This window comes from Emys orbicularis, chromosome 13 (genome assembly GCF_028017835.1).
Source record: "Emys orbicularis isolate rEmyOrb1 chromosome 13, rEmyOrb1.hap1, whole genome shotgun sequence".
NCBI lineage: Eukaryota > Metazoa > Chordata > Testudines > Emydidae > Emys > Emys orbicularis.
Window position 1 is genome coordinate 10680069 of NC_088695.1, and position 23947 is coordinate 10704015.

A 23947-nucleotide genomic window follows, 5' to 3' on the forward strand; every position below is an offset into this window, starting at 1 on the left:
GGATGCCCCATCATCTCAGGCATTGGCACCCTAACATCAGGCTTGTCTGGTTATGTGGACTCTCTCCTCAGGCCCTACGCTACCAGCACTCCCAGCTATCTTCGAGACACCACTGACTTCCTGAGGAAACTTCTGGAAGATCACCGATGGATTGTAAACACCATCCTGGCCACTATGGACGTAGAAGCCCTCTACACCAATATTCCACACAAAGATGGACTACAAGCTATCAGGAACAGTATCCCCGATAATGTCACAGCTAACCTGGTGGCTGAACTTTGTGACTTTGTCCTCACCCACAACTATTTCACATCTGGGGACAATATATACCTTCAAGTCAGCGGCACTGCTATGGGTACCCGCATGGCCCCACAGTATGCCAACATTTTTATGGCTGACTTAGGGGACGAGAGCTAAGGAAGCGTTGTTCTAACGCCCCTACTCTACTTGCGCTACATTGATGACATCTTCATCATCTGGACCCATGGAAAAGAAGCCCTTGAGGAATTCCACCATGATTTCAATAATTTCCATCCCACCATCAACCTCAGCCTAGATCAATCCACACAAGCGGTCCATTTCCTGGACACTACTGTGCTAATAAGCGATGGTCACATAAATACCACCCTATACCGGAAACCTACTGACCGCTACACTTACCTTCATGCCTCCAGCTTCCATCCAGGACACACCACACAATCCATTGGCTACAGCCAAGCTCTAAGATATAACCGCATTTGCTCCAATCCCTCAGATAGAGACAAGCACCTACAAGATCTCTATCAAGCATTCTTAAAACTACAATACCCACCTGCTGAAGTGAAAAAACAGATTGACAGAGCCAGACGAGTACCCAGAAGTCACCTCCTACAAGACGGGCCCAACAAAGAAAATAACAGAACACCACTAGCTGTCACCTTCAGCCCCCAACTAAAACCACTCCAGCGCATCATCAGAGATCTACAACCTATCCTGAAAGATGATCCTTTCTGTCTCCCAAGATCTGTGAGAGTACCTGTCCTCGCTTACAGACAGCCCCCCAACCTAAAGCAAATACTCGCCAGCAACCACACATCACTGAAGAAAAACACTGACCCAGGAACCTATCCTTGTAACAAAGCCTGATGCCAACTCTGTCCATATATCTATTCAAGTGACATCATCATAGGACCTAATCACATCAGCCATACCATCAGGGGCTCATTCACATGCACATCTATCAATGTGATATATGCCATCATGTGCCAGCAATGCCCCTCTGCCATGTACATTGGCCAAACCGGACAGTCTCTACGCAAAAGAATTAATGGACACAAATCTGACATCAGGAATCATAATACTCAAAAACCAGTTGGAGAACACTTTAACCTGTCTGGCCATTCAATGACAGACCTGCGGGTGGCTATCTTACAACAGAAAAACTTCAAAAACAGACTCCAACGAGAGACTGCTGAGCTGGAATTGATATGCAAACTAGATACAATCAACTGAGGATTGAACAAGGACTGGGAATGGCTGAACCATTACAAACATTGAATCTCTCCCCCCTTGTAAGTATTCTCACACTTCTTATCAACTGACTGTACTGAGCTATCTTGATGATCACTTCAAAAGTTTTTTTCTCTTACTTAATTGGCCTCTCAGAGTTGGTAAGACAACTCCCACCTGTTCATGCTCTCTGTATGTGTGTGTGTATATATAATCTCAATATATGTTCCACTCTATATGCATCCGAAGAAGTGGGTTGTGGCCCACGAAAGCTTATGCTCTAATAAATTTGTTAGTCTCTAAGGTGCCACAAGTACTCCTGTTCTTTTTGCGGATACAGACTAACACGGCTACTACTCTGAAACCTGTCTTAAATTTCAGAGCTCTGCAGAAGCACACTGAAATTTTATGTTTAGTTCAGTGCAAATTTTATTTATTATTATTAAGCATTTATACCTGGTAATGCCCAGGAGTTGTACCGTATGACTGGAGAATTGCTAACATAGTTCCTGTTTTTAAGAAAGGGAAAAAAAGTGAGCCGAGTAACTATAGGCCTGTTAGTTTGACATCTGTAGTATGCAAGGTCTTGGAAAAAATTTTGAAGGAGAAAGTAGTTAAGGACATTGAGATCAATGGTAAGTGGGACAAAATACAACATGGCTTTACAAAAGGTAGATCGTGCCAAACCAACCTGATCTCCTTCTTTGAGAAGGTAACAGATTTTTTTAGACAAAGGAAATGCAGTGGATCTAATTTACCTCGATTTCAGTAAGGCATTTGTTACGGTTCCACATGGGGAATTATTAGCTAAATTGGAAAAGATGGGGATCAATATGAAAATTGAAAGGTGGATAAGGAACTGGTTAAAGGGGAGACTACCACGGGTCATACTGAAAGGTGAACTGTCAGGCTGGAAGGAGGTTACTAGTGGAGTTCCTCAGGGATTGGTTTTGGGACCAATCTTATTTAATCTTTTTATTACTGACCTTGGCACAAAAAGTGGGAATGTGCTAATAAAGTTTGCGGATGACACAAAGCTGGGAGGTATTGCTAATACAGAGAAAGACCGGGATATCATACGGGAAGATCTGGATGACCTTGTAAACTGGAGTAAATAGTAATAGGATGAAATTTAATAGTGAAAAGTGTAAGGTCATGCATTTAGGGATTAATAACAAGAATTTTGGTTATAAATTGGGGACACATTAGTTGGAAGTAACAGAGGAGGAGAAGGACCTCGGAGTATTGGTTGATCACAGGATGACTATGAGCCGCCAATGTGATATGGCCGTTAAAAAAGCTAATGAGGTCTTGGGATGCATCAGGCGAGGTATTTCCAGTAAAGATAAGGAGGTGTTAGTACCGTTATATAAGGCATTGGTGAGACCTCTTCTGGGATATTGGGTGCAGTTCTGGTCTCCCATGTTTAAGAAGGATGAATTCAAACTGGAACAGGTACAGAGAAGGGCTACTAGGATGATCCGAGGAATGGAAAACCTGTCTTATGAAAGGAGACTCAAAGAGCTTGGCTTGTTTAACCTAACCAAAAGAAGGCTGAGGGGAGATATCATTGCTCTTTATAAATATATCCGAGGGATAAATATCGGAAGGAGAGGAATTATTCAAACTTAGTACCAATGTGGACACAAGAACAAATGGATATAAACTGGACATTAGGAAGTTTAGATTTGAAATTAGGCGAAGGTTTCTAACCATTAGAGAAGTGAAGTTCTGGAACAGCCTTCCAAGGGGAGTAGTGGGGGCAAAAGACCTATCTGGCTTCAAGACTAAGCTTGATAAATTTATGGAGGGGATGGTATGATGGGATAGCCTAATTTTGGCAATTAATTGATCTTTGATTATTAGCAGGTAAATATGCCCAATGGTCTGTGATGGGATGTTAGATGGGGTGGGCTCTGAGTTACTACAGAGAATTCTTTCCTGGGTGCTGGCTGGTGAGTCTTGCCCACATGCTCAGGGTTTAACTGATCACCATATTTGCGGTCAGGAAGGAATTTTCCTCCAGGGCAGATTGGCAGAGGCCTGGAGGTTTTTCGCCTTCCTCTGCAGCGTGGGGCACGAGTCACTTGCTGGAGGACTTCAATAACTCAGGCATAGGTTAGGGGTTTGTTACAGGCGTGGGTGAATCATAGAATCATAGAATATCAGGGTTGGACGGGACCTCAGGAGGTCATCTAGTCCAACCCCCTGCTCAAAGCAGGACCAATTCCCAACTAAATCATCCAGCCAGGGCTTTGTCAAGCCGGGCCTTAAAAACCTCCAAGGAAGGAGATTCCACCACCTCCCTAGGTAACGCATTCCAGTGCTGGGTGAAATTCTGTGGCCTGCGTTGTGCAGGAGGTCAGACTAGATTATCATAATTGTCCCTTCTGACCTTAGAGTCTATGAGTCTAAAAGCTCCAACAGTGATGGGACCACATTATGTTGTTCACTATTCAAACCCAGAAAAGACACCATCTTTCCTCTGAAAGGATTACGGTAGAGCTGTTTGGAAAATCTTCCTCTCTGCTCTCCTCCCCCTGAAAAAAAAAATCATATTAAAATGAAGAACAAATGTTTTGGTTGAATGTTCCATAGAAATTTTTGACTTTTCATCCAAAACGTGAAACACAAAAAAACTGAAAATTTTTAACCACAAATTTCTCAGTTTTCAACCAAAAGTTGAAATTTTTCATGCTCTCTGTGAAACATTTCATGTATTCAGAAGCTTAATTTTCTGTCAAAAACCAATTTTGATGGAAATTTTTCAACTAGACCTAGTTACAGGGAATACACATTGTGCTGCTCCCAGGTAAACGTTACTATTCTTTGTCCTTGTCCTGTTGGTCTCTTAGTCTTTGATCCAGCAAAGCACTTAAGCACATGCTTAACTTTAAGCCTGTGAGTTGGCCTATTAAATTCAATGGGGCTAACAACATATTTAAAGATATACAACTTGTTGATCACTTTACTTGCCTGGATTGTCAGCTCATAAAGGAAATCAAACTGAAAGGATAGTAATGTTCTTGGGCTACAGAAAAATATGTTGATTCTAGTGATAAGGAAGGATGGGGTTGTAAACTGCAGCAAAGAGCTCACAGAAAGTGAAAAAACTGAGGATATTTTCTGGTTAAAAAAGAAAGAATAGAAATGTTGACACAGGCATCTGTTGTGACAATCAGGGTCAGCCACCCCAAGGGGAGAATAGAAGGTTTAACCCCCCCAAAAAGCATTAAACCAAGTGATTGCATACAGTCATAGTACTGTAAAACTCTATTCAGCAAAGAGTTCTTGTAAAAGACCTAACACAGGATTCCACTACAAGACAGAGAATTATTTCAGCCTGGTTAGTTTGGTTCATCTCACCGGTTTCCCTGGCTGCTCCCATACACTCCTCATTTGCATACACCCACCCACTTATCTGGGACACAATCTGTCCCTGTGAACTCTTGCAGCAAAACATGTAAAAGTAAATGCATGAAAGCACTATACCATAGCCCTAGCGCGCTCTGCTGCTCTCCTAGAACTATCTCAAACATATAACCAGGTATCCTGAAGACACTTACAGTTTCTCTCAATACCAGTCCAGTTCCGTGCTGTTTCTTGTCTAACCCCTGCACATATCCCCTACCCTGAGCCGATTCCTGACTTTTGTGCTCAACTCAGGAAAACAAGAATTGAGAAGGTAGCTGTGCAGGGAAGTCATGTTGAGGGTGGTGGGTGGGACAACACATTCCAAAGAATGGAGGAGTAGGAACAAATAGCTAAATTAGATTTAAAATAGAGTTTGATAAATTGATGAGTGGGATTGTATAATTATGTGATTGCCTGCGATGCTGAGAGATGGGGATTGGTGGCCTGGGTGGCCCATTTAGTCTTGTCTTTTGTCCAAAATCTCATGCTTCAGGGTTTCAGATGGTCTCCTGCAGGCATCAGGAAAGAAATACCCCTTCCCTTATGTATTCTGGGTTTTATGTTTTCTCCTTCCTCTGAAGCGTCAGAGATTGGCCATGGCTGGAGATGGGACATTGACTGGGATGGCTTAAAAAATTATCTTTCTCAGATGCTTGGCTGGTGTGTCTTGTTCACATGCTCAGGGGCAAAAATGATCCACATTTTGAGGTCAGGAAGAAATTTTACTGAAGGTGTGGTACTCTGTACCTCAAAGCAAGCACCATGGAACCCCCATATCCAACCCTGTCATATAATTATGATATATTTTATGCAAAGCAGGCTATGTAGGATATCATATGAAAGAGCATGATCTGCTGAAACCCACTGTTCTTTCAAGATACATATCTCATTAGTGTGTATCGAGGTGTGAGATTTTGCTGTATGCTTGTTACTGAAATATGGTGTAAGTTTGCTAGTGACATACAAAGAAGGCAAACCACTCCCAGGAGGGTGGTCAATGACAATTAATCAACAGGGGCTGTAATCAAGGGATTTACAATTCAATGTCAGTTGCATAAGACAGCACCAGGGGGATTGCTCAACCCTGTGATTCAGCAAAGCCCACCAGGACACGTCTGGGCTAGTATTTTCCAGGCACGGACTGAGGATATGAAATAAGGGACAGTGGCATCATGCTTTTACCTTTCTTCTCCCCCACTCATGCTGGAAGCAACAAGAACGCTGGAAAGATCAGAGACTTTAACTGAGGAGACTGGTCCCAGGCTTGAGAGAGAAGCCTGTGTATTAAGAACTGTAATGTCCAGTGAGGGGTGAGAAAATTGCTTAATCTAAATACTGCCGATTGTAATAGGGTTTCAGATTTAGATTATGCGCTTATCTTTTATTTTCTTAAACAACTATCTCTGACCTTTTATGCCTACCACTTATAATCACTTACAATCTCTTTCTGTAGCTAATAAATCTGTTTTGTATTTCACCTAAAACAGTGTGTTTTGGTTGAAGTGTTTGGGAAATCTCAGATCAGTTTACAAAGGCTAGTGTGTGTCCTCTCCACACTGAGGGAGTGGTGAACTGGGTAATAAACTTACACTGATGAGGCTTCTGACCAGGGCAAGACAGTACAGTTCTGGGATGCAAGGCTGGGAAGCAATTGGCCTGTACCTTTCTCTGTGTGATTCATCAGTGGCTCAGGGAGCATTCATGCAATCTAGCTGGGTGTGGAGCTCCAAATGCTGTTGTGCTGAGTGATAACTGCACCTGGAGGGGTTTGCTGCTTATCACTAACAAAGCATTGAGAGAGACAGCCCAGGCTGGAGAGTTAAGGGGGCACCCCAGGGATTCTGTTACAGTAGGGACCTTGGTTTTTTCCCCCCACCTAGCTCCACAGCATGGGGTGTGAGTTGCCTTGCTAGAATCATCTGGGGGTATCTCACCAAAGGCATTCCTTGCCATTGCAGGGGCCTTGGACAGTGATGCACCCCAGTCCCGCCAATTCCCGGCCTGTGGCAGACAATAGTTTAGTCTCCAGATGGTTGTAATGCTTTAGTCTAATCCAGATGATTGGGCTTTTTGCAGGGGTAACTTAACTGGGTGGGGTATAATGGCCTAGGATGTGCAGAAAGTCAGATTACAACATATACCTGGTGAGGGATCGTTGGAAAACTCATGAGCTGCTGAATATTTTGCCGTTGAAATGTGTGTAATCCACTGCATGTAGAATGGTGAGATTTTATTGTATTTATACTTCTGTTAGTCTTAAAAGTGCCACAGGACCCTCTGTTGCTTTTTACAGATTCAGACTAACACAGCTACCCCTCTGATATTGTATGTTTGTTACTAGGGTGACCATATTCCAGGTGCCCAAAAAGAGGACACTGATGAGGGGTGGGAGCTGGGGGGGGAAATAAGGGGGTAGAGTTGACGGTGCATGAGGGGTGCAGTGGGGGTATTCATGAGGTGAGGGCCGTGTCAATCGCTGTCACAGTGGCAGGGTGGCTGGCAGAGTCGGGGGAGAGACCCGGCCCTGAACATTGGTGGAGCCAAGCCCCCCTGGCTCTGAATTTGCTGGAGCAGGGCCACCACAGGCCCATATAACTCGCTGCCCCTGCAGCGTGGTGGCTGGTCAAGCTGTACTGACTTCATTTCCAGCTGTATTGAATTGTACTCAAAGGTGGCTAAAAATGTGTGAAATACATTGTTACCATTTCTTCTTCCAATCCGCAATTGCTGGGGTGGCCACCGGGGTGTTCATAGGATGGGACCTGTTCATAGGCAGCAGGTATAATAGGCCAGGGCAGGCTAAGCCTCCCCTGGCACAGCTGCAGCTGCCGGTTGCAGGTTTGCACAGGGAAGTTTTTGCTTATTATTATGCACCATGCAGGTTCCAGGACCGCTGAGGTGTCATGTGCTACTCAGCTTCCTGGGTTCATCAGTGATCTCCCTGGATGTGAGCTTTCCCCATGGGGTAGCTTGGGGTCTCAGACAGGGAGGCACAGCGTGACACAGCTGGGGGGGCTCCAGCTGGCCCAGGGCTCCTCCCACTACCCATAGAGCTGCTTCAAGAAACAGTGTCTGAGGGTTTGACTGTACTAGGCGGGAGGTTTCTCTCTCTCATTGTACAATCCTAGTGTGGACAAGGCAAGTGATAGTTTCACCTTAGTGTAACTGGACAAGAGGAACTATGGGGGATGGCTCGGCAGACTCGTGTTCACCTTGATTAGCTACACGGAGGTGAAACATCACTAGCCTCATCGCTAGGCTGTGAATCACTTTGCCAGAAGCTGAGAATGGACAGGGGATGGATCACTTGATGATTACCTGTTCTGTTTATTCCTTCTGAAGCACCTGGTATTGATCACTGTTGGAAGGTGATCATCCAGTGATCCATTCCCTGTTGCCCATTCCCAGCTTCTGGCAAACAGAGGCTAGGGACACCATTCCTTGCTACCCTGGCTAATAGCCATTGATGGACCTATCCTCCATGAACTTATCTAGTTCTTTTTTGAACCCTGCAATGGTCTTGGCCTTCACAACATCCTCTGGCAAAGAGTTCCACAGGTTGACTCTGAGTTGTGTGAAGAAATACTTCTTTTTGTTTGTTTTAATCCCGCTGCCTATTAATTTCATTTGGTCACCCGTAGTTCTTGTGTTATGAGAAGGAGTAAATAACACTTCCTTATTTACTGTCTCCACTCCGGTTAGGGTGACCAGACAGCAAGTGTAAAAAATTGGGATGGAGGTGAGGGGGTAATAGGAGCCTATATAAGAAAAAGACCCCAAAATCGGGACTGTCCCTATAAAGTCGGGACATCTGGTCACCCTAACACCGGTCATGCCTTTATAGACCTCTGTGATATCCCCCCTTAGTCGTCCCTTTTCCATGCTGAAAAGTCCCGGTTTTATTAACTTCTCCTCACAGGGGAGCTGGCTGGGATGCAAGTGAGGGCAGCGGCTTCAGTGGACGTTACTGAGCATGTTCCGGCCCCTGCAGCCTGCTCAGGAAACAGCGAAGTTGTAAATACCGATAAGTGGGGGAGTCTCAGAAATCATGTGACCGCAGCTCAGCTGTTTTCTCCTCCCCCCAGCGGCAAGTAGCCGCCAGCCCAGCCTCTGCTTCGTCACGCAACACAGAGCCTGGCAAGGGGGAGAGGGGACCCCACTGCCCGCCCCAGGCCTGGGAGGGGGCGTGAGGAACCCAGGAGCTGCCGAAGGAGCAGAGGTGAGGCTGGGAGGAGGATGTGGGGGTGGAACTGGTGTGGGAGCTGGGGCAGATGTGGTGGGGGGGCAGTGGTGCAAGTAAAATTATTTTCTCCCCCCCCCTCACCCCACCCCACCCGACGTTACCTGGGGCGGGGGCGGGGGGGAGCTGGGAGCGGTAGGGCAGACCGTGCCTGGAAGGGCGGGGGCGAGTCCGGGATTTTGCTCCTTTCCCCGCTAGGAGGGGCAGCAGCTGTACCGCTCCCAGCCCCCCTTCTCCTGAGGGGGCGGGGGCGGGTCGGTGTCTCTCCGATGCGGGCTGGTGCAGCCTGACCGGACCGGCCTATTGCTCGGCTGGGGGCGGGGTAGAATCGAGGTGTCAGATCTGGGGGCAGAACTGCTCGGGGGTGGGGGGGGGGAATTGATTTGAGGGTTGAGGCCGGGCAGAGGAGGGGGTGGGAGCTTGTGCCCTGGGGCAGAAATCACCTTGCTCGGTAAAGATGGGGGACAGCTAAGTGTGACACACACACCCCAGGCCCGGCAGGGGGAGTTCAGACATTGACATCCCAAAACCCAGCATCATCTTGTTTTATTAATCTTCTCCTCTGGGGGGCTTATTGCACGATCCTTGGGAGGCGCGGGGCTGACTCATTAGTTTTGAGCAGTGCGGGTTACCAATACTGCACCTTTTATAGAAGCCTCCACTTCTCTATTCCCACCGGCTCAGCTTCAGGGCGGGAAACACCTACCTGCTCACAGCAGCAGCCAGAGCATGTTCCTGAGCTTAGGGAAGTGAAACTGTCCAGGGGAGCCAGCCAGGGCCAGGAGCGGCGCCAGGGTTTTTGCCGCCCTAGGCGGCAGCGCTCCTCCTCTGAGCATTCGGCGGCGGGGGTCCTTCCACTCTGCATCTTTGGGGCACTTTGGAGGCAGGTCCCGGAGCGAGTGAAGGACCCGCCGCCTAATTTCCGCCGAGGACAGCAAAATGCTGCCCCCCAAATCCTGCTGCCCTAGGCAAACGCCTAGGGTCGCCTAGTGGAAGCGCCGACCCTGGCCAGGGCCTCAGGGAACCCTATGGGATGTCTCCAGGATGAAGCTACTGGTGCCGTCGCTCTGGTGTATTGCGGAGAACCTGTTGCTCTAGAGTGTGGGTGCAATTTCTGCCCATCTGCATCCCCGTGGCAGGAGGGAGCCGTTACGTCCGTCCTCTGCCCTCAGTGTAGACAAGGTGCGCAACAGAGAAGCCTCAGGCCAACCAGACAGCTGGCAAATTCTAGGGCAGGGCCAGTGTAACCCATGCCTGCTGGGTGTGGTGCTCTGTCCCATGTAGTGGCACCTAGACCACTTAGACATGAATGAGTGTGCTACAGTGCTGGCTGAGAGCTCTGTGGCTTTTAGCTCATGCAGTGGAGGCTCAGGCATTTAGCTCCAGAGGTCTGAGGTTGGATCCTGCCCACCCACGACTGGGGTTTGTGAGCGTTACCCCAGATCCACTGTTGTTAGAATTGAGAAGCCCTTTCTGTTTAAATGATGATGTTTCTAAGCACTCTAAACTCAGCATGTATGCTTGGATTGCTTTGAAATTTGATGTGCCTTACAGGGGGCTGGGATGGGGCTGGAGATCCAAAATTGGGGTCATTTGACCAAGAGTTTCCTAAGATACAGCCCCCGCTCCCCTGAAAAAATAAGCACTTTTCTTAAGGTTGACTGATTCTACCCACAGATTTCTGCACACACATGGGGATCAAATCATGGCTGTGAGCAGGCCCTAGAGGGTCTCTCTGACAGTCAGCCCCAGCTAGTGTGTGGCACCCATCACCCCTTAGGAAAAGCTGTATTAAAAATGTTACATTCAATAAAGAGTTAATTTCTCCTGGTAGGCTGGAGCCTAATGACCACACAGCAAATGAATTACACTGCATGCAGAGTATGTATGAGAATTGCTCACCATCTAGTTTTCATACCCTAGGACAGTGGCTCCCAACCTTTCCAGACGACTGTACCCTTTTCAGGAGGCTGATTTGTCTTGCCTACCCCCAAGTTCCACCTCATTTAAAAACGACTTGCTTACAAAATCAGACATCAAAATACAAAAGTGTCACAGCCACTAGTACTGAAAAAGTGCTTCCTTTCTCATTGTTACCATATAATTATAAAATAAATCAATTGGAATATAAATTTGTACTTGCATTTCAGTGTATAGGATATAGAGCAGTATAAACAAGTCATTGTCTGTATGACATTTTAGTTTGCATTGACTTTGCTAGTGCTTTTTATGTAGCCTGTTGTAAAATTAGGCAAATATCTAGATGAGTTGATGTACCCCCTGGAAGGCGTTGGCATACCCCAAGGGTATGTGTAACCTCAGTTGAGAACCACTGCCCTAGGTGGCTGAGCAGAACTTAAGAGTGGTTAGTAAATGGAAGTAACACTTGTGTATTATAAATTCAACACCCGCTGCTGGCAGAAATCTGCAAATGAAACCTAGGTGGGTTGTCTGTATAAAAAGGGGCTTTTTATGTTGGGGAAATATAATTGGAGTACAGCAGAAAATTCAGAAGGTGCGCATGCTATTTTAGAAAAGAAAAGAAATGACAGATATGTCTGCTGACCGTTCTGTATATGTAGCTGGGCTATTCTATATGTATCGCACACACACGACATTCTGTCTCCTCCGAAGAGTAAAACTCCCCAGCCTGAAAAGAGTTCTTTCCCCTCATTGTTCTGTTTGTTGCCGTGTCGAGGATCTGGTGGGTATTCCCAATGATTCAGTGTATTGTTTTCCAGAGACATCCCTGCATTGTGCCTGGTGATCAGTAGCCTTTATTTCAGAGGTCCCCAAACTGGGGGCACGCCCCCTAATGGGGCATGGAGGAAAGTCGGGGGGGGGAGGGCATGGCAGGGCCTAGGCCAGCCTCCATGCGGGGCAGGGAGAGAGCACCACCCAGCCCCACTCTGCTCCCAGCTCTGCTCTGGTCCCGCTCTTAGCCTCGTCCCTGGCCCCATCCCCAGCCATAGCGCTGCCCTGCCCCAGCCTCAGCCCCTGGCTGCAGCCCCGCTCCTGGGGGAGTGTGGACAGAGGTAAGGGAGGGGTGTGACCCTCAAAAGTTTGGGGAACACTGTTTTATTTGGAGGAATGCTGACGTGGGATGTAGTTCATATGAACAGTAATAGTTCCAACCTGTGTTGTCTTATGCCAAGATCACTCTATAGTTGACTATCCTCATGTTACTTTATAATTTCTCCTTTCAGTTACACATTGACTCCTGTCTGAGAACAGATATGGGCTGGGCTTCGATCTTTAGATCTTGCAGTATGACCATACATGCCAGATGAGGAACAAGGTTATTTTTTTTATGGGTTTGCTAAGGGAGGTTTCGTTCTGGGAGTGAGGTGAAAAAAGTGTTGAAAAACAAACGAGTCAGTAAGGTTTTGAAGAACAGCAAAAGAGTCTCCTCAAACCTGTTACCTTCATTCGAAGAGGGATACCTGGAAAAGAGCCTGGTGGATAATCAGCTGAACATGAGCTCCCTGGAAAATAAGTCTGCTGCTGCCATGGAAACTTACCCTTCGGTAGGACTGTGTGTGCGTCTTTAAGGGCTGAATGACTGTCCTGTTCCTGTTACTTCTCCGCGTTTATTTTCCGAGTGGGTCAAAGCATCGAGAGAGACACTTCTGTTCAGTGGAAATCAAACCAAACCCTTCAATTAAATCCACGAGGAGAAGCGACTCTAAATAATTAATTATGCAGGCTCTTAAATGGAAAGATTTGCTTGCAATGCGAGAGAAGAGATGAGGAATTAAGAGAAGCTGTAAGAACCTATGAGATCATGAAAACACTGGGAAACTTCTGCCAATAGGTGAGCTTTGGTTACTTCTTAATTGTTGTTCTTATTTATTTGTATTGTAATAGCACCGGGGAAGCCCAGTCATGGTCAGGGCCCATAGTGCTAGGTGTAGGACCAACACAGGACAAAACGAGTCCTTGTTCTTTGGGCTTCACTACCCCAGTTCTCCCTCTGGGGTGTCTGGACCCTGATTGTCACAATACCATCTATTTTTTTTCTCTTTTTCAATCCCCCCTTTTTCTCTCCCCCACCCCAAAAGAAAACCTCAGTAGAAGTAGTTTGCATAAAGACAGATGTTCAAGCAGAGTTGAAGTTCTCAGGGGAATAAGCAAAGTTGTGCATTATTTATCGTGGACTAAGGTTTTCGGGGAGGAGGTGTGGAAATTTCAGTTCTAGGGTGTTTTTTTTTTTTTTTTTTTTTTTTTTTTCCTGGTTGGATAGTGTTGATAATTGTCTGCCTAGTGTTGGGATAGCTATTTTAAAAATATATTTTATATCTTGCTATTAAACACAAATAAACTTAAATACACACATCCCAGGGATCAGGGCCGGCTTTATGCCGATTCCCCCAAATTGGGCCCCGCGCCCTAAAGAAGAGCACCTAACTTAGGCGCCTTTTTATTTTTACTCACCTGGCGGTGGTCCGGGTCTTCGGTGGCACTTTGGTGGCGGATCCTTCACTCGCTCCGGGTCTTCGGCGGCATTTCGGTGGTGGGTGCTTCAGTGCCGCGGAAGACCCGGAGTGAGTGAAGGACCCGCTGCCGAAGACCCGGACCACCGCTGGGTATTCGAATCGGGCCCCGCACTTCCTAAACCTGGCCCTGCCAGGGATTGTCACTCATAAATGTCTCTTGCTGTGAAGGCAAATCCATTAGAAATGGCTGCCCCTCACCATGGCCATTGGAGAGACATGACCACTGGATTCTAATGGTTCCACATTAGAAATTGATGCTTTCTCCTCTTTCACAGTTATATTGGGGAGTCTGGGGTCCCTTTCCCTTTAGAGGAACCGGTACCTCCCAAGTCTGGGCAGCTTCTACAGTAGACAATTTAGGTGGGAAGTGTGATGGAGTCACAGGCCCTATCAGGGCCGGCTCTAGGTTTTTTGCCGCCCCAAGCAAAAAAAAAATTTGGCTGCCCCCCACCCCAGCCCTGGGCTCTTTCCCCCCCCCCCAAAATGCCCTCCACCACCCGCACCCCCTGACGCCCCAGCCCTGGGCTCTCTGTTCCCCCCCCCCGCCTGCACCCCCTGCTGCCCCAGCCCTGAGCTCCCCCCGCCAAACATGACCTCCTTGTTCACCACAGCAATCCCCATTTACACTTACAGTGGGGATCAAACCGTTTCTCCTATTTTTATTTCACTTTAGTATAAATCTCGCCCCCCCCCCCCCCCGTCCTCCGCAACCCCATCTTTAGTGCTCCAAATGCACATGGAAGGCATAGGGACTAACCCTCAAACCTTGTACCCAGAAAGGGATGGGGAGCTAGTAAAGAGCGTTCAGGCAGAGGAGCGGGTGTGGGGGTGCTTGGGGGCTCTACACTGGCAGAGAAGCGGGGTGTGATGTACTCGCAGAGGAGGGTGGAGGAGGAGAGGGGGTATCAGGAAGGTTGCGGGAGAAGAGGTGCAGGGGAAGGGGGGAGGTGCGGGAGGAGAGGGCTGGGGGAGGGTACAAGGGGAGAAGTGCGGGTGAAGGGAGAGTACAAGGGGAAGGGGTGTGGTGAAGGAGTGATGGGGGGAGGTACAAGTGGAGGGGCTGCGAGCGGGATGGGGGTACAAGGGCTGAGAGGAGCAGGTGCTGACAGCTGCTTCCTCAGCCCCGTGCAGGCAGAACCGAGAGGACAGACACTGACCCCCAGGTGCCTGAGCCGCGGGGGTCCCCCGGCAGAGCAGTATCCCCCGCTGCCCCGCTCGGAGCCGGGCTCTGCCTCTCCCCGCCCAGGGCAGGCAGCGCGGGGCTGAGGCGGGGGAGGTGCGCAGCGGGCTGGGTCCGGGGGCAGGAGGGGGCGGCGGCAGCTCCCTGGCAGCTCGGGCTGCCCAGCCACTCGCCCTATCAGCGCGCGAGCCGGGATCCACGCCCCCTGCCCAGCCCGGCGGCGCCCTGCACAGCCCCCTTGGGCGGGGAAACGCCGCGCCACCCTGGGGTGACTCAGAGCAGCAGCGGCAGCAGGACCCCTCCCCCCCGTCCCCGCTTCCCTCCCGCCCCGGCTCCTCACACCCAGGCTGGGCTGCAGTTCAGGCTGCCCGGCCACTGGAGAGCCGGAGCATCATCCCCCAGAGCTGAGCCCCTCTCACCGCCGCAGCCGGGCTCAGCTCCGGGGGATGATGCTCCGGCTCTCCAGTGGCCGGGCAGCCTGAACTGCCGTCCAGCCTGTGCGACTCAGGCTGCCATGAGCGCCATCTAGCGACTGCAGCCAGAACTGCAGTGTCAGTTCCAGCGCAGCCTGAAAGCCTCAGCTGACAGGTTTCAGAGTAGCAGCCGTGTTAGTCTGTATCCGCAAAAAGAACAGGAGTACTTGTGGCACCTTAGAGACTAACAAATTTATTAGAGCATAAGCTTTCGTGGGCTACTGCCCACTTCTTCGGATGCATCCGAAGAAGTGGGCAGTAGCCCACGAAAGCTTATGCTCTAATAAAATTGTTAGTCTCTAAGGTGCCACAAGTACTCCTGTTCTTTCAGCTGACAGGGAACATCTTGGTTCAGGGCCAGCTCCCGGCTTTTTGTGCCCCAAGGGAAAAAAAAAGAACAGGCGGGGGGGCTGGACTGCCGCCCCTTGGAAAGTGCTGCCCCAAGCACATGCTTGGAGCGCTGGTGCCTAGAGCCGGCCCTGGGCCCTATGCCCTGGAACTGCTCTGTATGAAGCCAGCCAGGACTCTGGGTAGCGTGACTCCCCTCAGGGCACGCTGCCCAGGGCAAGGAGCCTCTTCGGCACTTCCCCTTGGCGGGTTCACCTGGACAGGACCCCTGGGGAAGCCAGAGGGCCCTGCACACCAACTCCGCAGTCAGACATGACTCTGAGCCAGCCGGTAAAACAGAAGATTTATTAGTCGACAGGAACACAGCATAGAACAGATCTTGCAAGCACAGAAATCAGTGACTTTTAGCAAAGTCCATCTTGGGGGGGACCCCAAGCTGGATGCCTCAGACTCTTCCCCCCCACCTTCGAGTCCCCAACAGCAGACTGCCTAGCTTCCAACCAGGTGACCTCCCACATGCCTGTTGCCCCTCCCCCTCCTCCTGGTCTTTGTCTTGCTTCCTGGCTAAAGTGTCACCTGGTCACATTCCCTTCCTGGTTCTCCTGTTAGGAAGGGCACCGTCCATTGCTTATGTGCAGGCAGCTGGAGCAGCTTCACCTGCCCCTGAGGGCCTCAGGAAAAGTCACACACCCTTATTCCCACCACCTAGGCATTGGTGTAATATACAGGGAAACTGAGGTACACACAGTGTTCATGCACAACAGTAAGACTCTCGTACAACATAACAAGGGGGAAGCCCCACTTTGTTACAGGGAGTTTTGCTGTAACCCTTCACATTTTCTTTTGGCAGTGGTCGGTGCCTGCACCTTAGAAAGGTCTGGCACTGGGGTGGGTTTCTGTGGAGATTTTGGTTTTGGCTCTTGTTCTTTCATTATTGCTTCTGGCTCAGTTGGTTTAAAGATATCAAATTACTTGTTGGAATTTCAGGTTGCAAAGACTTTTTTCTTTCCTGAGATGTAACTGATTTTCCTTTTTCTGGCTCTCGTGACAGCAATTAGTAGCTGTCCTTTCCATTTCTTGTTTCAATCTTTCAATATTTAATCCCTTATCAGAATTTTCACCAAGACTGCCTGTGACTTTCTCTTTCCTTGCCTCACTGCTGACTGTTCTTTCAGATTCCCCTTCCTCCCATCCCCACCCCCGTCCCGAATTTCTGTGTTTGATTCCTCCTCTATTCCTAACTCCCCAGATTGTTCAGTTTTCTTCTGCTCTTCCTGTCTGATTTTCGCTCTCAATCTGTAAGTGGGGGTGAGATTCTACCTCTGCTTATTGTCGGTCGTTTTTCCTCAGTCTCACCACACCATAGCGACTGGAATATCTGGAATTTTTATATTCACAACATATACAGGTGGCAACTCCATCTTTATACAGGCATCCTCCTTATTTTTGGGGGGTGTTAGCCCATTCTCACTTTCAGTATTTATGACCTGACGGTACATATCCTCCAGAATGTCACAGGTTTGTTCTAATACCTGAGTTCTGTGAGCTAGGTCCACTGTTCTCACTTCTTGCCCAAATGAATACTCGTGCCCCATTGCTTTATCTCTCTCCACATGATAATTTTATAACCAGCCTTTTGTAACTGTTTAATGTAAGTCAGGTCTCTTGCTAGACTATCCCTCTGACAAATGAGTACGGAATTTACTTCCCTTGTTTGACAAAACTGCTCTTTTAATGTTGTACTGGTCTCCTGCTCTTTGGATAAGGCTTGCCTCGCCTCCTCCAGTTGCTCTACTTTTTCTCTTAAATCTTCTTCCCCGGATATTACATGCCATATATACACAATCCATGGCTATTCCTTTCACCTCTTGAGCTTTTTTCTTTTTTTTAAAGAATTCCTTTTTAAAGAGGGAACACATTAAATTCCATGGAGCCGTGTGTGCCCAAAGAACTCCATTACTTGGTTTTCTCACTAACCCTCCCGCGTGGGTTTTAATGTAGTCTCGCACAAAGGCCTCCAAAGGCCTTTGTGGGTCTGTCACAACAAATGCCTGAACAGATACTTTATTCTGTTCCATACTTCCCTTAGAAAAATAGTAGAAGGCGTCCCTTCCTTGCTCCTATTAAATATTTCACAGGGATTTATTTCTGCTGAGAAGGGTGGTGGGACTGTCCTTACTTCTCCTTCAGCCACTTACAGCTGGAGTATACTGAGACAGGGGCGTAGCCACGGGTGGGCCTGAGTGGGCTGCGGCCCACCCACTTAGCATCCAGGCCCACCCAAATTGGGGCCGGAGCCCCCCGAATCCACAGGCTGGGACTCCTAACCCAGTGTCCGTCAACTGGGCTGCATCCGCCTCCTGCCAGCCCCAGCACTAGCTTCGTGGGGGGTGTACCTTGTGGGGGCAGGCTGGCACTGGAGCCAGAAATTGGGGCAGCAGTGCCTGACCATCATCAGGATGGGGGCAGGGCCCAGATCTTGAGCTCCATGGGTGCATCCTGTCTCCACCCCCTGGGCGCGTCCCCCCTCCACCCCACAGGCACACCCCGCAGTCTGTGTGCCCCAGGCAGCCTCATCTTCGGGTGCCTGCTGAGAGGTAAGGGGGTGGAGGGAGATGGGTCCCCCCTCCCTCCTGCCCCTCCTCCCCAGGGCACCAGATCCCTCCTGTGCCCCTGATCCTTCCTTATCCCCGTCCCCCATCATTGCCCTCCCACTCAAAAGCCGGGGCCCATCCACTTTTCCTGTCCTTGATACGCGACTGCACCGAGAGGAGTGGTGGTGACCAAGGTACCCCACAAAGTTTTCCTTGATCCTCCGTCGGTGGTGTAGTCCAGAGGAGTCCAAAATTTGGGGAGCTTATTAACAAGTTTGGGGACTTTATTAATGATGTCAAACCATCTGACTCCCTCTGCCACTCCTGATAGGGTTTCTACCCATACGTGAGTGCTGAGACCCTCTGACACAACTCCTATTTCCCTATTTTGATACCATACGCAAATTTTCCCTGAGCTTGGTTCTTACCACATCACATAGACAGACAAACAAAATGACATAAAATGCAAACCAGGATACAGGAAGTGTCCCTTTTAGTCCATTATGACTTTTGATCTATTTTCTCGGACCTTCCTTTCCATTGGGCTTTCTATATTCTTTATGGCCCCACTTGTTGGACACCCATTCTGTAGCCTTTTATTTTATTTATGCTTAATTTTATTATACCACCATGGGTTTGGCTCTGACGGCTACAGTCTCAAGTTAAACAGAGGTATCGCTATTTCATCTAGAACTCATAGGAGCATGTGAAACCATAGGCAAGTAACGCATACAATCACAAGTACAAGGTCCACTATCTTTTAGCAGTTGTCAACAAAGTTATGAATGTCACAGCATATACAATTCCTAAATATATCCATGCACCAGTTATAACTACAGACGTGCTCACTGTAACATTGCATTCTGTATGATTTTATGAAAATATGCTAATGAGTATGAATATAACGTAACTGGAATATGCTTCATGCAAAATGTCTCTTGTAAGGTATCATTACAAAGCTTATAATCTACTGAATGTGGTCATCCTATTTGTATGTATGTATCATTCTTGTATCTGAAACTAGAAATATGAAATATAACTTTGAGGGCCTATTGTATTTATGCAAAGTGTGGGCCATTAATGGTTGTTTAGAATCTTGATGGCTCCCATTAACCAGGATAATTGACTGTAGATGGCTCTGTTTATTTGCAAGTCTTCCTGTATACCTGTGTGCTGGCAAGTGGGTAATGAAGTCTTACAATGACATGTGATCATGTCACCTGAACTGGAATCCATTTTTAACCTGGTGCTTTTCCATTTAGAAGGAGGGGTGGGAACCCAGAGAGTGACAAAGGATTCCAGCCAGTGGCTTCCCCAGGAATTGAAATTAGGGGGGGTGTTCGAATTTACGGGGGGGGTGTCAGGGTCGATGAGGGGTGAGACTGTGAGGGTGAAGGTGGGCTGTATGGCACCATAGTAAAAACTGAAAAATGTTTCATGACCATTTTATTAGATTTAAGTCATGTTTTAAAATCATCACACAAATTAAAGTTGGCTACTCAAGCCTTCTATGAAGCACTATGTCTACATCCTTCTTGGTTTCTTGTTATAATTTTGCACAACTCTGTTAATTAACTTCTTGAATGCAATGCGTTCATCTTTGGTGGCTTCTTGTGTGTCCGGTACTTCCATTTTTTCAGTTGATATGCTCATTAGTTCATTCACATGATCAGGCAGAAGGCGACTTCTTTCAGAACACAAAATTCTATTCAATGATGAAAAAGAACGCTCAACTGTAGCTGTTGTGACTGGGAGTAGCAAGAGATGAATTCCTACTTCTTTCATCCCAGGAAACAGAACACAAAGATCGGGTCGAGCCACTAGTGATGTTAAAAAAGAAGTTGAAGTCAAATCTTCATTCATTCATCGTATGATATTCCACTCTGTGTTCAAATTCTCTATTCTGTCCTAATCACATGGCAGCCCCATTGCTGGTAGTGCCTCACTCCACTCAACTGTTGGTGTTTTATAGGACAGGCATCTGTAAAATCTACGTAGAGGTTGAGTAGAATCTAGAGGTCGCTGTTGTAGATTTTAAAGAATCAAGTCTGTGTACTTTTTCAGTTGTCTTAACAAACACTTCTTGTCTTCTTCACTTAAGGATTCAATATAAATGCCTTCATTAGTCAACTTCTGGACTGAAGTCTTTGCTTCTTCCAGTATTTTTTTCAATGGGTAGATCTCTGATTGATCCAAATGTAGCTTCTATTGCTGGACAAAGATCTACTACTGTTGTAGCAGATGCCTGGATGGCATTGTATAATGACCCAAGTGGTTTCAGTAGTAGACTTACGAGAGAGAGAATGGCAATAGTCTTCTCTGAACGTAGTAGCAAAAGTAATCCACCAGCCTCACTACTTAGATCCATCCCATCTTGGTAGATACTTTCCAAAGCCGGTAATAACGGCTGGAGTAATTTTAAGACAACAGCCAAGGATCGCTCATGACAAAGCCAGCAGGTTTTCCCAGGTTGGACTAATTTGAACTTCAGTCCCAGTGTATCTTCTATATTTTCCAAGATACTCAGTCTTTTTGGACGCTTACTGAAAAATAATATAATGAAGAGATTAAATTTATAGCTTTTTTTAATGTCTTTTGAAGATTCTGCAGCTCGTACTAGTGCTAGTTGGAGTAGATGGCCTCTGCAGTGTATATAGGAGAGATTACGGTTGCACTTTTCTCTGAGCAAAGCTTGTACTCCACCATGTCTTCCAGAGAAGTTTGCAGCTCCATCAAATGCACAAGCAGCTATCCATCTGGGGTCCAATTGACAAGCATTTAACTCTTCTAAGATGTGGGTTGTCACAGATGCAGCCAATCTGTCTTCTATAACTTGAACAGCTAGAAATCCATCTACTGGCCTACCCCTGACATCAAGATAACGTACACAATGACTTAATACTTGATGCCCATTTGCATCGGTGCATTCATCAGTCATGTATGCAAATTTTTTGAATGTGGTGAAAGAGTTCTTCACTTTTTCAACTGTTGAGTCTTTCACTGTTGCACCGCATGCTTCTAGCCAGTCAGTTGAGTTTCTTGCAGAAAGATAGTGAGCATTTGCTGGTCTTGTTCGGAACCAGTGTTCAACTTTAGGATGAACAAGTGACAATGCACTTAACATTGGCTTCCAGTTTGTAGTGTGGTATCTCTTGCTTAAATAGAAAGTAGGATGCCACAGCCATGTTTGTTTGCATGAACTGTGTTGTTTCTCCAGCATTCCTAACAGCCTCATTAAGTACTTCTAAAATTGGCTTTGAAAGTGGGCTTATAAGGCTTTCTGCATGTTGATACACTGCGGAGGCCTGGTGTTTTGCAGCCTTGTCATGTAGTTTGTCAGCATTGGCTTTGCTGATCGGTTTGACAAACCAAGCTCCTCCACTTTTACCAATTATAGCATTGGGAAGCTTTCCTTCTTTGTAAGCTTTTTTGCAAGAGGTGCACCAGTAGCCATCTTTTGTAACTTCAATAAATGGGAACACTTTTTGATCGACAAACATCGGGAACTGCCTTTAGATTTTGGAGATACTGTTTCTTCATAGGTAGCTGTATTTGTGCTTTGGGCTGGTCGGATGTAGATATACCACTTGAACCTTCAGATGACCTGTTGATATATTCTTGGTTCTTGATGTGTTCTTCACCTTGGTTAGTTTTTGAGGCCTTTGAGTGGAAAAAATATTGTATTGTTTTTTGTCTTTTCATTTTCACTTTGACCTGCAACATATAAAAGAGATATGAATAAAGTAAATGTTTTGTTAGGATAATGCAAATTTAACATAAGGATAATGCAAGTTACACCAAAACAGGTCTAGATTTCTAAAAAAATATTTTATTTTTTTTTAAAAAATTATATTTAATTTAAATTGACTTTTGAAAAGTAAGTCCTCATGGGATAAGAGGGAAGGTCCTCTCATGGATCAGTAACTGGTTAAAAGATGGGAAACAAAGGGTAGGAATAAATTATCATTTTTCAGAATGGAGAGAAATAAATAGTGGTATCCCTGAGGGGTCAGTACTGGGACCTTTACTGTTCAACATATTCATAAATGATCTGGAAAAATGGGTAAACAGTGAGGTGGCAAAATTTGCAGATGGTACCAAACTATTCAAGATAGTTAAGTCCCAGGCAGACTGCAAAGAGTTACAAAGGGATCTCACAAAACTGGGTGACTGGGCAACAAAATGGCAGATGAAATTCAATGTTGATAAATGCAAAGTAATGCACATTGGAAAACCATCTTAACTATACATACAAAATGATGGAGTCTGAATTAGCTGTTAACACTCAAGAAAGAGATCTTGGAGTCATTGTGGATAGTTCTCTGAAAACATCCACTTAATGTGCAGCGGCAGTCAAAAAAGCAAACAGAATGTTGGGAATCATTAAGAAAAGGATAGATGATAAGACAGAAAATATCATATTGCCTCTATGTAAATCCATGGTACGTGCACACCTTGAATACTATGTGCAGATCTGGTCACCCCATCCCAAAAAAAATATATTGGAATTGGAAAAGGTATAGAGATGATTAGGGGTATGAAACAAGAAGAGATATTAAAATGACTGGGAATTTTCAGCTTAGAAAAGAGATGAATAAGGGGGGATATGATAGAGGTCTATAAAATCTTGACTGGTGTGGAGAAAGTGAATAAGGAAATGTTATTTAATCCTTCATATAACACAAGAACTAGCAGTCACCCAATGAAATTAATAGGCAGCAGGTTTTAAAAAAACAAAAGGAAGTACTTCTTCACACAACATAAGTCAACCCATGGAACTCTTTGCCAAGGGATGCTGTGAAGACCAAAACTATAACAGGATTAAACAAAGAACTGGATAAATTCCTGGAGAATAGGTCCATCAGTGACTATTAGCCAGGATGGGGAGGGATGCAACACCATGCTCTGAGTGTCCCTAGCCTGTTTGCCAGAAGCTGGGAATGAGCAACAGGGGATGGATCACATGATGATTCCCTGTTCTGTTCATTCCCTCTGAAGCACCTGGCCTTGACCACTGTCGGAAGACAGGATACTGGGCTATATGGACCATTGATCTGACCCAGTATGACCGTTCTTATGTAAAAATTAATTATAATAATAAAAATGTTTTGTACAGAAACTCCCCAACATAATGACCTCGCAAGATAACAACGATGTGAGATAACAACCTTGGCAAATAATGCATTTTAAAAATCTTGGCCTACTAGGAAACATATTTATATAAGTTTCCATTCCCAGTCACAAATCTAGCATTCTGGAGCAAAGTCACTAAAATATAGTCCAACAAACAAATGTTTATTTAACGTACCCCTCACTTTTCCCTCCACCGCACCCCACTCACCGGTGTTGTCCTTGGTCAGTGGAGACTCAGAGTTCAGAGGTGCTTTCACGTGAGTACATCTCCCAGGTGGGGGGCAAGAAGGCACCTTGCTCGTTGCTCCAGCTGCTCACTGTTTGCTCTGGCCACTGCTGTTTGTTGTGCCACCATTCACTCCACCACTCTGTTGCCAATGGCCCTGTGCAGTCACCTTCTGCTGCCACCTGCCACTGTGACCTCTGCGAGTTGGTCTCTTGAAGTTCCACCAGCTCTCAGTGATTTCAGCTGAGCTCTTGGGGGGGAACCTCGCTGCTAGTGCAGTCTGGGCCATCTCTTCCACAGAAACACTGTCCCCACAGCAGGACTAAGCACTTAGACCTGATTATCAGTGATTTCA

At 46.8% G+C, this 23947-nt stretch overlaps 1 protein-coding gene across 1 annotated transcript in view; it reads left to right on the forward strand.

Moving 5' to 3' along the window:
- The first annotated feature begins 9068 nt into the window (after positions 1–9068).
- LOC135887975 (butyrophilin subfamily 1 member A1-like) overlaps positions 9069–23947 on the forward strand; it is a 37912-nt gene continuing 23033 nt past the window's right edge. Inside the window, exons 1-2 of the mRNA XM_065415782.1 lie at positions 9069–9121; positions 12349–12956. The gene's annotated coding sequence lies outside the window, so the exon portion shown is untranslated. The remainder of the gene's footprint in view (positions 9122–12348; positions 12957–23947) is intronic.